A 13,482-nucleotide genomic window follows, 5' to 3' on the forward strand; every position below is an offset into this window, starting at 1 on the left:
GGAACAATGTGAATTGAATTGAATTTGAAACCTTGGAATGATGAAGCATTCCATTGAATGAATTTTGAAGGTGAATATGACAAAGAGAAGATGGTGATTTTTGATAAAACATGATGTTGGTTTGAATGCGATACCTTTCCAATTAGTAAGTACCCCCACAATACCTGATTATGGGTAGGGCTTAACTGGAAGTTTATGCATCTTAGTATGGGTTCCCTCTGAACACACGTCATAGGGGTTACGCTTGAGGCTGCCTCCGTTGTTGAGAAATGATGTGAAATTGAGGTGAATTGTACGGCCAAGCCCTGTGCAGTTCCCAGGTTGACAGTTGGTCTTCACTGGGAGGCCAAGCTCATGGGGAGAGGTGCTCATACTAGGATTCGTAAGTGAAAGGTTATGGTTGATGATCCGCGTACTGTGTTGCGATGATTCGGGGTAATCCCGACGGATGAAATCAAATGTTGTGGCACAAGTGTGCAACCTCTGCAGAGTGTAAATCTATTCGAATAGCCGCGTCCACGGTTACGGACGGTTGGAAAGGCCATACAGTTTCCGATGTCATATCTTTGAAAATGATGTTGAAAGATGATGGTGAAATGACTTGTGGTGAATTGAATTGAAATAACCACTTGAATGGTGGGAATGACACTAATGTTCCCACTTGAGTTAGATAGCACTTGAATAAAGCTTTTCTCAAATACTTGTGAACTAAAATTGGCTTTGTGCAAATAAACTAGAGCTTAGCAAACCATACTAGAATGTCTAGCACTTACATTAGTATTAGTTCGCGAGTACTTGAAGTACTCACGGCTTTTTCCCTGGCTATTCAAATGGCCAGAGTATGAACATGAGCAAGGAGATGACCAGCAGGACGCCTACGACAACTAAGCGCCTTCCGACGTCAAGCGTTGGCCTGTGGACTAGAGAGTCCTTGTATCTTACGCTTCCGCTATGAACTATGAACTTGTGTTTGTTCGTTGATCGATAGATCAACTATTCGTGTAATATGGATCATATGATTCCAAATTTGTAAGACTTATGGTTTGTAATGAATGATGACTGTGATACTTAACTATTATGCCTCGCAACAACAATATTCCTGGGATTGCGATGTATGACATAATAGGCATCCAGACTTAAAAATCCGGGTGTTGACAAGTTGGTATCAGAGCCATTGTTTGACCTTAGAAGACCTTAGTTAGAATGGGTGTTCTGAAAAACCTAACTTTGAAATCAAATGAAAGAAAATATTTGCGAAAATTTACTTACACTCTTGTCTTTGAGACTTTGCCAAAATTTGATGAATCATGTTATATCTTATTTGAATCAACTTAAAAGTTTGCCACACTTTACACTCTCTAACTTACTCATCCAATTCTCTTTCAGATGGAGCCGAATGAACCCATCAACACCAAGTTTTACCAGCTTGGGAATGGAGGGAGCTTGATCTTCGAGCACGACCTCAACGCCGTCTCTGACTTCCTTGGGCGCCCACACCCCGAGTTCCACGGGGTTCAGCTGGACGACACGCCCGGAGGAGAGTTGCAGTGGGTGATCACTGCCGACTTGAGGGGCAAGATGGAGCCTCCCACCTCGGAGAGGATCCTCTTCTCCTTCTGCGAGAGCAACTGGCTCGACAGACTCGCACGTGGCCTTCAGGAGGCACTTGCGCACCTCTGTGGACAGAATGTGGTGCGCATCCTTGCGTCGCGCTACGCACACCTTGTGAGGCGTGATGCTGCGGGAGTGCCCATGGAGCTGCAGCCGCACCCGGAGTTGAGGCACCATGCTGAGCACCTGGACTTCATGCTCTACCAGACTCAGAGGGACCTCGACGCCACTCGCGCTTACGCGAACCAGACCCATGCTCACATCACCGAGCAGGGCGAGGCGATCAAGCTACTCAACAATGACCGCAAGAGCCTTCGCCAGCAGCGTGCCAAGAAGGACGCTACGATTCGGCGCCTTCGCGCCAGGATTGCGTCACTTGAGGCCACTGTCAAGGCCCAGGAGGATCAGATTCGTCAGCTGGAGGATGATGATGGAGGCATCGACATTCAGGGAGGAGACGCCTTCCTCAGCGACGACAACGACTTTGAGGAGGACGAGAACACCGAGGAGGAGGACTACGAGTTCCTGGAGGCAGGACCCGACGACTACGTCCCGATCGATGTCGAGGATGAGGAGTAGTTGCACTAGTCTCACTTATGTAGGTGTGAGTTGTATCCCGTCCTTTGTATCGTAGCATGAGAACGGTTCTTAAAACCATTGGAGTATGTGTGTTAGTTTGTACTATGTGTTGAATGAATGAATGAATGTTATGTTTGTCATGAAAAGATTTCAAGTTTTCAAATGTTTTCAAATTTAACCAAAATGAACCATAGAATGTTCCCTCTTATCTCATGATCTTCTATATCTTCAGATGGCCCCTCCCAATCGCACCAACGACGCGATGCTGCAACTGCTGCAAACCATGCTTGCCGACAGGGAAACCGAAAGAGCCGAACGCCAAGCCAACCTCATCGCCTTGCAGAACATTGCCAACCAAGGCCATGGAAATCATGATCACCCTGGATCCAAGCTCAAGAACTTCCAGAACATAAATCCCCCGGTGTTTAGCAAGACCGAGGAACCCCTCGACGCCGACGATTGGCTCCAGACTTTGTAGAACAATCTGGAGGTAGCCGGAGTGGAAGCCAACGAGAAAGTCTTGTTCGCCACCCACTATCTCGCTGGACCAGCCCGCGCTTGGTGGACAAGTACCCGTGCCATGAACGGAGGTCGGTTCATGACTTGGGAGGATTTCAAGCTCAAGTTCAGCAAGTACCATGTACCCCCGGGTCTTATCAAGAAGATGAGGGATGAGTTCCGTGAATTGAAACAAGGTCGCATGACGGTGGTTGAATACCGCGACAAGTTTCTCACACTGTCGAGGTATGCCCCTGACGAGACCGACACCGTTGAGAAGAGGAAGGAGAGATTCCTGAACGGACTGCATGATGAGATGCAGACTATCCTCGTCAACATTCCCTTCGCCGACCTCGAAGCCCTTGTTGACTCCGCCATCCAGATGGAGGGCAAGCTGAACCAAGCCAATGAGAACCGCAAGCGCCGCATGGCGAATCAAAGTGGATCAAGCCACCCCCAAAAGTATCGCCCTAGCTCAAGCGGAGGTTTCACTCCGAGAAACAACAAGCCCCAGATGCAGAACTCGCGCCCCGGTTATCAGAACCGGAGTGGAGGAAACTCCAAGCCAGGAGGCTACAACAACAACAACTACAACAACAACAACTACTACAACCGCGCTCCGCCCCGGGCCCCCAATAACAACAACAACAACAACAACACCAACACCGCTCCCAGAACCGGAAGCAATGTCGTTCCCGTTGCGAACAAGCAGGACAAGACCACCATCACTTGTTATGAGTGTGGTGTAGTTGGGCACTACTCCAACGAGTGTCCCAAGCGTCTCGCCAAGCTCGCCGGCAACACCGCTGCACCTGCTCAGCAGCAACGCCGTGTCTCCACCGGCAAGAAGTTCGCCCCCAACAACCCCAATAACCGCAACGGCCGCCTCTACCACATGAATGCCGAAGAAGCCCAGGAAGCACCAGATGTTGTAGTGGGTATATTTTCTGTCAACCACATCCCTGCCAGAGTGTTGTTTGATTTCGGAGCATCTCATTCTTTTGTCACCGAAGACTTTGCATCAACAAGTAAAATTCAACCCCTCAGTTTGAAGCATGTTATGATAGTTCAAATCCCCGGATCAACCACCAAAGCCAGAAAATTTTGCAAAAATGTACCAATCAAAATCCATGATATAGATTTCTATGCCAATCTAATCATTCTCGGAACCAAAGGTTTGGAAGTCGTGCTAGGGATGGACTGGATGTCCAAACACAATGGATTGATAGACTGTGCCAAGAAAGCCATAACCATGACTAGCAGCACCGGTATAGTAGTGGAGCACGTCTCTGAAAAACTACCCAGAAAATTCACCTGCAACCAAAGTGTATCCAAGCCAACTCTGGATCAAATTAGGGTCGTTTGTCGCTACCCTGATGTGTTTCCGGATGATCTACCCGGTATGCCCCCGGATCGGGATATCGAGTTTATCATCGAGTTAATCCCTGGAACTGGACCCATAGCCCAGAGAGCTTACATCATGAACGCAACCGAGCTTGTGGAGCTGAAGAAACAGATAGATGATATGTTGGCCAAAGGTCTGATTAGACCGAGTGCATCCCCCTGCAGATCCCCCGTCTTGTTTATGGACAAGAAGGATGGTGCAAATCGTTTATGTACGGACTATCGTAAGCTTAACGATGTCACCATCAAAAACAAATACCCCCTACCCAAGATAGAAGACTTGTTTGATCAACTCACCGGATCCAAAGTTTTCTCCAAGATCGACCTTAGAACTGGATACCTGTGGGGACCCCGGACTAGCTGTCCGAAATACCCTGTTATGCATTCAACTCACGATCCCATGATCATTGCACCGTGAGCACATAACCGAACTGAATATCCAGAATTACATCATCCATTACAGTACCAAATAAATAAGTCTTACAAAGCGGGGTCACATGACCCGAGCTTACATAAATGCCTCGACGGGCAAGTTCACAAAGCACAGCAGTGGATACACATCAACGTCGTCAGGCCCAAGTCATGCCTTAGACCTACAGGCGACTGACTTGGAGAGCGTCCTAGGTCGCATAGTCGTCGTGATATCCTCCATCGTCTTCATAGTCCTCCTCATAGTCTGGCCAAGTTAATAGCCAGGGACAAAGCCGTAAGTACATTTGGAATTGTACTTGCAAAACATCATAAGAGGGGTGCAACACAATCTAACTAAAGGAGACAAGAGAGTACGACTAGTTTCTCTTGTGGATATAGTATGTGAAAGAGAAATAGTTTCTCTCGTGGATATAGCATGTACCAACAACAAATGTTTACATAGCATCCCGACTCCTCAAGTGAAGGGAACACTAGGATTGTTCTATGACATCTCTATATCTTTGTTAGAGAAGAGTTGCATTCTTTCATCTCAAGTGATGAATATGCGAGGGAAAATCCTATGACATCTCTATATCTTTGTTAAAGAAGAGTTGCATTCTTTCATCTCAAGTGATGAATATGCGAGGGAAAATCCTATGACATCTCTATATCTTTGTTAAAGAAGAGTTGCATTCTTTCATCTCAAGTGATGAATATGCGAGGGAAAATCCTATGACATCTCTATATCTTTGTTAAAGAAGAGTTCCTCTTCAAGAAACATTTTGGAAAGAGTTCCCCACATAGCCTCATTATTTCCTCGACCATCTCCATATGGTCAACACACGCCCTTTTTCCGTACCTTTCCGGTACACACAAACACACATTTCCTTTGCAAAACATTTGTCAAAACAAAATGCAAGCCCCGGTTAAGTATGGCCATTTCAACTTGTCCATGACCGCGGACGCGGCTATTCGAATAGATTTGACTCTGCAGAGTTTGCGCACTTTCCCAACAAGAACTGATAAATCCGCCGGGATCATCCCCGGATCGTCATTCAAAAGTATGCGAGACTCGGATAACCAGTCATAGTCTTTCACCCGTCTCCATTGGCACAAGTCCTTCCCTGCGGGCTTACCCCTTCCCGGCACCCCGGCAGCATACCTCCTTTTGAGCGTATCTCCGGCGCCACGACAGAAGACCCTCGATGTCGTCCGGCTATAGACAACTACAGTGTATTGCCTCCTTCAGAGCGCAACCCGGAGTCGGAGGTCATCGTGACCCTCCCTAGAAAGTTGTGAAGGGTGCTCATGCCAACTTCAACAAACTACGGACTAAGCCCGTGCCCACTTTGGATAATGTGGTTGCGCGATTAAAAGTTGGGACGGCGAACACTTATACGCAGTGCTCCTTTTTTTTACAAACCCTTTTCCAGCTTCCCACAACACCACGGTTGCTCAACCCACCTTCATGCACATCTATCCCAAACATTTTTATCAAGATCCTTTGCCTTTATAAATCATACGCTTGGGCTAACTCACCCAAGGTTTTCGTAAACATTTACAACAAGGTAAACCTTGAGGGGTTCCCAACCTATAGTTTCATGAGAAGGAACTACTATGACACCATGGCCGAGATGAAGATCATCATGCCATGAGAGCATATGTGAGTGGCATAAAGAAAAATCCTACTTGCTTAGGGTAAGCATGTAAGAATAAAACCTAGGGTGGATCAAACTTTCAGATTGGTGGTTCTACTCTACAACTTGGGTGGTGTAGGTGTGTTACCCAAACATCAAGTCAAGAGGGCACACGGCATAGTTCTCTCAATGTGAGAATTACACCAAGCATTGAGACTTTGATAACTCTATACTCGACAAAGTGGGGGTGTGTGATACGTCTCCGACGTATCGATAATTTCTTATGTTCCATGCCACATTATTGATGTTATCTACATGTTTTATGCACACTTTATGTCATATTCGTGCATTTTCTGGAACTAACCTATTAACAAGATGCCGAAGTGCCAGTTCCTGTTTTCTGCTGTTTTTGGTTTCAGAAATCCTAGTAACGAAATATTCTCGGAATCGGACGAAATCAACGCCCAGGTTCCTATTTTTCCCGGAACCATCCAGAACACCCGAGAGCGGCCAGAGGGGGGGCCGCGCCGCCCTATAGTTTGGCCCCCCTGTCTGCCCTCCTGCGCCGCCTCTTCGCCTATATAAAGCCCCTGGATCAGAAACCCTGATGCGTTCGACGAAAACCACAGAAACCTTCCAGAGCCGCCGCCATCGCGAGGCCAAGATCTGGGGGACAGGAGTCTCTGTTCCGGCACGCTGCCGGAGCGGGGAAGTGCCCCCGGAAGGCTTCTCCATCGACACCGCTGCCATCTCCATCGCCATCTTCATCACCGCTGCTGCTCCCATGAGGAGGGAGTAGTTCTCCATCGAGGCTCGGGGCTGTACCGGTAGCTATGTGGTTCATCTCTCTTCCATGTACCTCAATACAATAATCTCAAGAGCTGCTTTACATGATTGAGATTCATATGAGTTTTGTATCACTATTCATCTATGTGCTACTCTAGCAATGTTATTAAAGTAGTCCTATTCCTCCTGCACGTGTGTAAAGGTGACAGTGTGTGCACCGTGTTAGTACTTGGTTTATGCTATGATCATGATCTCTTGTAGATTGCGAAGTTAACTATTGCTATGATAATATTGATGTGATCTATTCCTCCTACATATGCATGAAGGTGACAGTGTGCATGCTATGTTAGTACTTGGTTTAGTCTTTTGATCTATCTTACACTATAAGGTTACTTAAATATGAACAAATTGTGGAGCTTGTTAACTCCGGCATTAAGGGTTCGTGTAATCCTACGCAATGCGTTCATCATCCAACAAAAGTGTAGAGTATGCATTTATCTATTCTGTTATGTGATCAATGTTGAGAGTGTCCACTAGTGAAAGTCTAATCCCTAGGCCTTGTTCCTAAATACTGCTGCGTTACTACTGCTTGTTTCTTTGTTTCATCGTGTTACTACTGCTTCTGCAATACCACCACCATCAACTACACGCCCGCAAGCTATTTTTACGCGGCACCGATTGCTACTGCTCATACTTATTCATACCACCTGTATTTCACTATCTCTTCGCCGAACTAGTGCACCTATTAGGTGTGTTGGGGACACAAGAGACTTCTTGCTTTGTGGTTGCAGGGTTGCATGAGAGGGATATCTTTGACCTCTTCCTCCCCTGAGTTCGATAAACCTTGGGTGATCCACTTAAGGGAAAACTTGCTGCTGTTCTACAAACCTCTGCTCTTGGAGGCCCAACACTGTCTACAGGAAAGGAGGGGGAACGTAGACATCAAGCACTTTTCTGGCGCCGTTGCCGGGGAGGAAAGGTAAAAGGCACTCATACTTCGGTTCCAGGTAAAGTACTTTTCTGGCGCCATTGTGTTTGTGCTCGAAGCTATTTCCTTTAGATCCTGCAATTGCAACTTTTTGTTTCTTGTTTACACTAGTTAGGCATAATGGAAAACATCTGTGAGCTCTTTGTACTATTTCCTGAGTCAAGACATGAATGGTTTAATGCGAAAATTAAAAAACCCATGGAACATGTTAGCATGAATACTTTGAACACCATTGTTGCTAATGATATGGAAAATTCTAAGCTTGGGGAAGCTGGCTTTGATGAGCATGATATTTTTAGTCCCCCAAGCATTGAGGAGAAAATTTTCTTTGATGATACTTTGCCTCCTATTTATGATGATTATAATGATAGTGGTCTTTTGGTGCCACCTACTATGGAGAGTGAATTTGATTATGATTACAATATGCCTCCTATATTTGATGATGAGAATAATAATGATAGCTACTTTGTTGAATTTGCTCCCACTACAACTAATAAAATTGATTATGCTTATGTGGAGAGTAATAATTTTATGCATGAGACTCATGATAAGAATGCTTTATGTGATAGTTATATTATTGAGTTTGCTCATGATGCTACTGAAAGTTATTATGAGAGAGGAAAATATGGTTGTAGAAATTTTCATGTTACTAAAATACCTCTCTATGTGCTGAAATTTTTCAAGCTACACTTGTTTTATCTTCCTATGCTTGTTACTTTGCTCTTCATGAACTTGTTTGTGTACAAGATTCCTTTGCATAGAAAGCATGTTAGACTTAAATTTGTTTTGAATTTGCCTCTTGAAGCTCTCTTTTGCTTCAAATACTATTTCCCGCGAATGGATTATTAAAACTACTGAGCCCATCTTAATGGCTATAAAGAAAGAACTTCTTGGGAGATAACCCATGTGTTATTTTGCTACAGTACTTTGTTTTATATTTGTGTCTTGGAAGTTGTTTACTACTGTAGCAACCTCTCCTTATCTTAGTTTTGTGTTTTGTTGTGCCAAGTAAAGCCGTTGATAGAAAAGTAAGTACTAGATTTGGATTACTGCGCAGTTCCAGATTTCTTTGCTGTCACGAATCTGGGTCCACCTCCCTGTAGGTAGCTCAGAAAATTAAGCCAATTTACGTGCATGATCCTCAGATATGTACGCAACTTTCATTCAATTTGAGCATTTTCATTTGAGCAAGTCTGGTGCCATTTTAAAATTCGTCAATATGAACTGTTCTGTTTTGATAGATTCTGCCTTTTATTTCGCATTGCCTCTTTTGCTATGTTGGATGAATTTCTTTGATCCACTAATGTCCAGTAGCATTATGCAATATTCAGAAGTGTTAAGAATGATTGTGTCACCTCTGAATATGTTAATTTTTATTGTGCACTAACCCTCTAATGAGTTGTTTCGAGTTTGGTGTGGAGGAAGTTTTCAAGGGTCAAGAAAGGAGGATGATATACTATGATCAAGAAGAGTGAAAGCTCTAAGCTTGGGGATGCCCCGGTGGTTCATCCCTGCATATTTCAAGAAGACTCAAGCGTCTAAGCTTGGGGATGCCCAAGGCATCCCCTTCTTCATCGACAAATTATCAGGTTCCTTCTCTTGAAACTATATTTTTATTCGGTCACATCTTATGTGCTTTACTTGGAGCGTCTGTATGCTTTTGTTTTTGTTTGTATTTGAATAAATGCTTGTGTGGGAGAGAGACACGCTCCGCTGGTTCGTATGAACACATGTGTTCTTAGCTCATAATATTCATGGCGAAGGTTGAAACTGCTTCGTTAAATTATTATATGGTTGGAATTGGAAAATGCTACATGTAGAAATTGGTGTTATGTCTTGAATAATGTGATACTTGGCAATTGTTGTGCTCTTGTTTAAGCTCTTGCATCATATACCTTGCACCCATTAGTGAGGAAATACATAGAGCTTGTTAAAATTTGGTTTGCATGAGTGGTTTCTCTAGAGTCTAGATATTTTCTAGTAAGATGTTTGAACAACAAGGAAGACGATGTATAGTTTTATAATGCTTGTAATATGTCTTCTATGTGAGTTTTGCTGTACTAGTTCATGCTTGTGTTTGCTTCAAACAACCTTGCTAGCCTAAACCTTGTATCGAGAGGGAATACTTTTCATGCATCCAAATCCTTGAGCCAACCACTATGCCATTTGTGTCCACCATACCTACCTACTACATGGTATTTTCCGCCATTCCAAAGTAAATTGCTTGAGTGCTACCTTTAAAATTCCATCATTCACCTTTGCAATATATAGCTCATGGGACAAATAGCTTAAAAACTATTGTGGTATTGAATATGTAATTATGCACTTTATCTCTTATTAAGTTGCTTGTCGTGCGATAACCATGTTCACTGGGGACGCCATCAACTATTCATTATTGAATTTCATGTGAGTTGCTATGCATGTCCGTCTTGTCTGAAGTAAGAGAGATCTACCACCATATGGTTAAGCATGCATATGTTAGAGAAGAACATTGGGCCGCTAACTAAAGCCATGATCCATGGTGGAAGTTTCAGTTTTGGACATATATCCTCAATCTCAAATGAGAAAATTATTAATTGTTGTTACATGCTTATGCATAAAAGAGGAGTCCATTATCTGTTGTCTATGTTGTCCCGGTATGGATGTCTAAGTTGAAGAATAATCAATAGCGAGAAATCCAATGCGAGCTTTCTCCTTAGACCTTTGTACAGGCGGCATAGAGGTACCCCTTTGTGACACTTGGTTAAAACATGTGCATTGTGATGATCCGGTAGTCCAAGCTAATTAGGACAAGGTGCGGACACTATTAGTACACTATGCATGAGGCTTGCAACTTGTAAGATATAATTTACATGATACATATGCTTTATTACTACCGTTGACAAAATTGTTTCATGTTTTCAAAATCAAAGCTCTAGCACAAATACAGCAATCGATGCTTTTCCTCTATGAAGGACCATTCTTTTACTTTTATTGTTGAGTCATTTCACCTATCTCTCTCCACCTCAAGAAGCAAACACTTGTGTGAACTGTGCATTGATTCCTACATATTTGCTTATTGCACTTATTATATTACTCTATGTTGACAATATCCATGAGATATACATGTTACAAGTTGAAAGCAACCGCTGAAACTTAATCTTCTTTTGTGTTGCTTCAATGTCTTTACTATGAATTATTGCTTTATGAGTTAACTTTTATGCAAGACTTATTGATGCTTGTCTCAAAGTACTATTCATGAAAAGTCTTTGCTTTATGATTCAGTTGTTTACTCATGTCATTACCATTGTTTTGATCGCTGCATTCACTACATATGCTTTACAAATAGTATGATCAAGTTTATGATGGCATGTCACTCCAGAAATTATCTGTGTTATCGTTTTACCTTTCGGGACGACGAGAACTAAGCAGGGATGCTGAGACGTCTCCGACGTATCGATAATTTCTTATGTTCCATGCCACATTATTGATGTTATCTACATGTTTTATGCACACTTTATGTCATATTCGTGCATTTTCTGGAACTAACCTATTAACAAGATGCCGAAGTGCCAGTTCCTGTTTTCTGCTGTTTTTGGTTTCAGAAATCCTAGTAACGAAATATTCTCGGAATCGGACGAAATCAACGCCCAGGTTCCTATTTTTCCCGGAACCATCCAGAACACCCGAGAGTGGCCAGAGGGGGGGCCGCGCCGCCCTATAGTTTGGCCCCCCTGTCAGCCCTCCTGCGCCGCCTCTTCGCCTATATAAAGCCCCTGGATCAGAAACCCTGATGCGTTCGACGAAAACCACAGAAACCTTCCAGAGCCGCCGCCATCGCGAGGCCAAGATACGGGGACAGGAGTCTCTGTTCGGCACGCTGCCGGACGGGGAAGTGCCCCCGGAAGGCTTCTCCATCGACACCGCTGCCATCTCCATCGCCATCTTCATCACCATTCTTTGCTCCCATGAGGAGGAGTAGTTCTCCATCGAGGCTCGGGGCTGTACCGGTAGCTATGTGGTTCATCTCTCTTCCATGTACCTCAATACAATAATCTCATGAGCTGCTTTACATGATTGAGATTCATATGAGTTTTGTATCACTATTCATCTATGTGCTACTCTAGCAATGTTATTAAAGTAGTCCTATTCCTCCTGCACGTGTGTAAAGGTGACAGTGTGTGCACCGTGTTAGTACTTGGTTTATGCTATGATCATGATCTCTTGTAGATTGCGAAGTTAACTATTGCTATGATAATATTGATGTGATCTATTCCTCCTACATATGCATGAAGGTGACAGTGTGCATGCTATGTTAGTACTTGGTTTAGTCTTTTGATCTATCTTACACTATAAGGTTACTTAAATATGAACAAATTGTGGAGCTTGTTAACTCCGGCATTAAGGGTTCGTGTAATCCTACGCAATGCGTTCATCATCCAACAAAAGTGTAGAGTATGCATTTATCTATTCTGTTATGTGATCAATGTTGAGAGTGTCCACTAGTGAAAGTCTAATCCCTAGGCCTTGTTCCTAAATACTGCTGCGTTACTACTGCTTATTTACTGTTTCACTGTGTTACTACTGCTGCAATACCACCACCATCAACTACACGCCCGCAAGCTATTTTCTGGCACCGTTGCTACTGCTCATACTTATTCATACCACCTGTATTTCACTATCTCTTCGCCGAACTAGTGCACCTATTAGGTGTGTTGGGGACACAAGAGACTTCTTGCTTTGTGGTTGCAGGGTTGCATGAGAGGGATATCTTTGACCTGTTCCTCCCTGAGTTCGATAAACCTTGGGTGATCCACTTAAGGGAAAACTTGCTGCTGTTCTACAAACCTCTGCTCTTGGAGGCCCAACACTGTCTACAGGAAAGGAGGGGGAACGTAGACATCAGTGTGGTGTAAAACTCCAATTTGGAACGATACATGCTCCGGTTGAGCATACATAAGACCCAAGGGAGAAGCACGGCAGTGACACCATGCATCTCTCCAACGTCTGAACCAAGATGAAGAACCACCACAAGGAACTATTCCTATTACAACCATACATAGACCAACATAGAGAGATCATCACATAGAATAGATAAGATGCTTAGGGACATCAACATATGACATCCAACCCACATCATTCAGAGTTCAAAGATGGCTTGCCTTGGTTGGCTTGTCCCTGGTCCTCCTCAAGTTCTTCACCAAAGTCCTCCCCTTCCACTTCTCCTTCGTTTGTATCTAGCGTCGCAAAAGTAAATGATGCATACAATCAACACATAGTTCAAGAAACAAGAACAAATAAATGAAAAAGGAAAATATGCAGGGGAGTTGTTTGACAGTAACAAAACATGATTAGGCCATTTTTATAAACAAGAAGCAACAAGGTTTAATTATAAACATCAAACAATAACCCTAGCATTTCATGCAACACACATGCACTTATAACCAGAGATGAAAAATCACTAACAGAGACTAATGGTATTTTTCCTGGATGCATAGTAACAAAACAAGACTAACCCAATTGGAATCATTCAAAAATATTAATTTTATAATTTTTAAAGTCCAAAATACTAACCAGAAACAGAGATCT

This window comes from Lolium perenne, chromosome 6 (assembly GCF_019359855.2).
Source record: "Lolium perenne isolate Kyuss_39 chromosome 6, Kyuss_2.0, whole genome shotgun sequence".
NCBI classification, from domain to species: domain Eukaryota; kingdom Viridiplantae; phylum Streptophyta; class Magnoliopsida; order Poales; family Poaceae; genus Lolium; species Lolium perenne.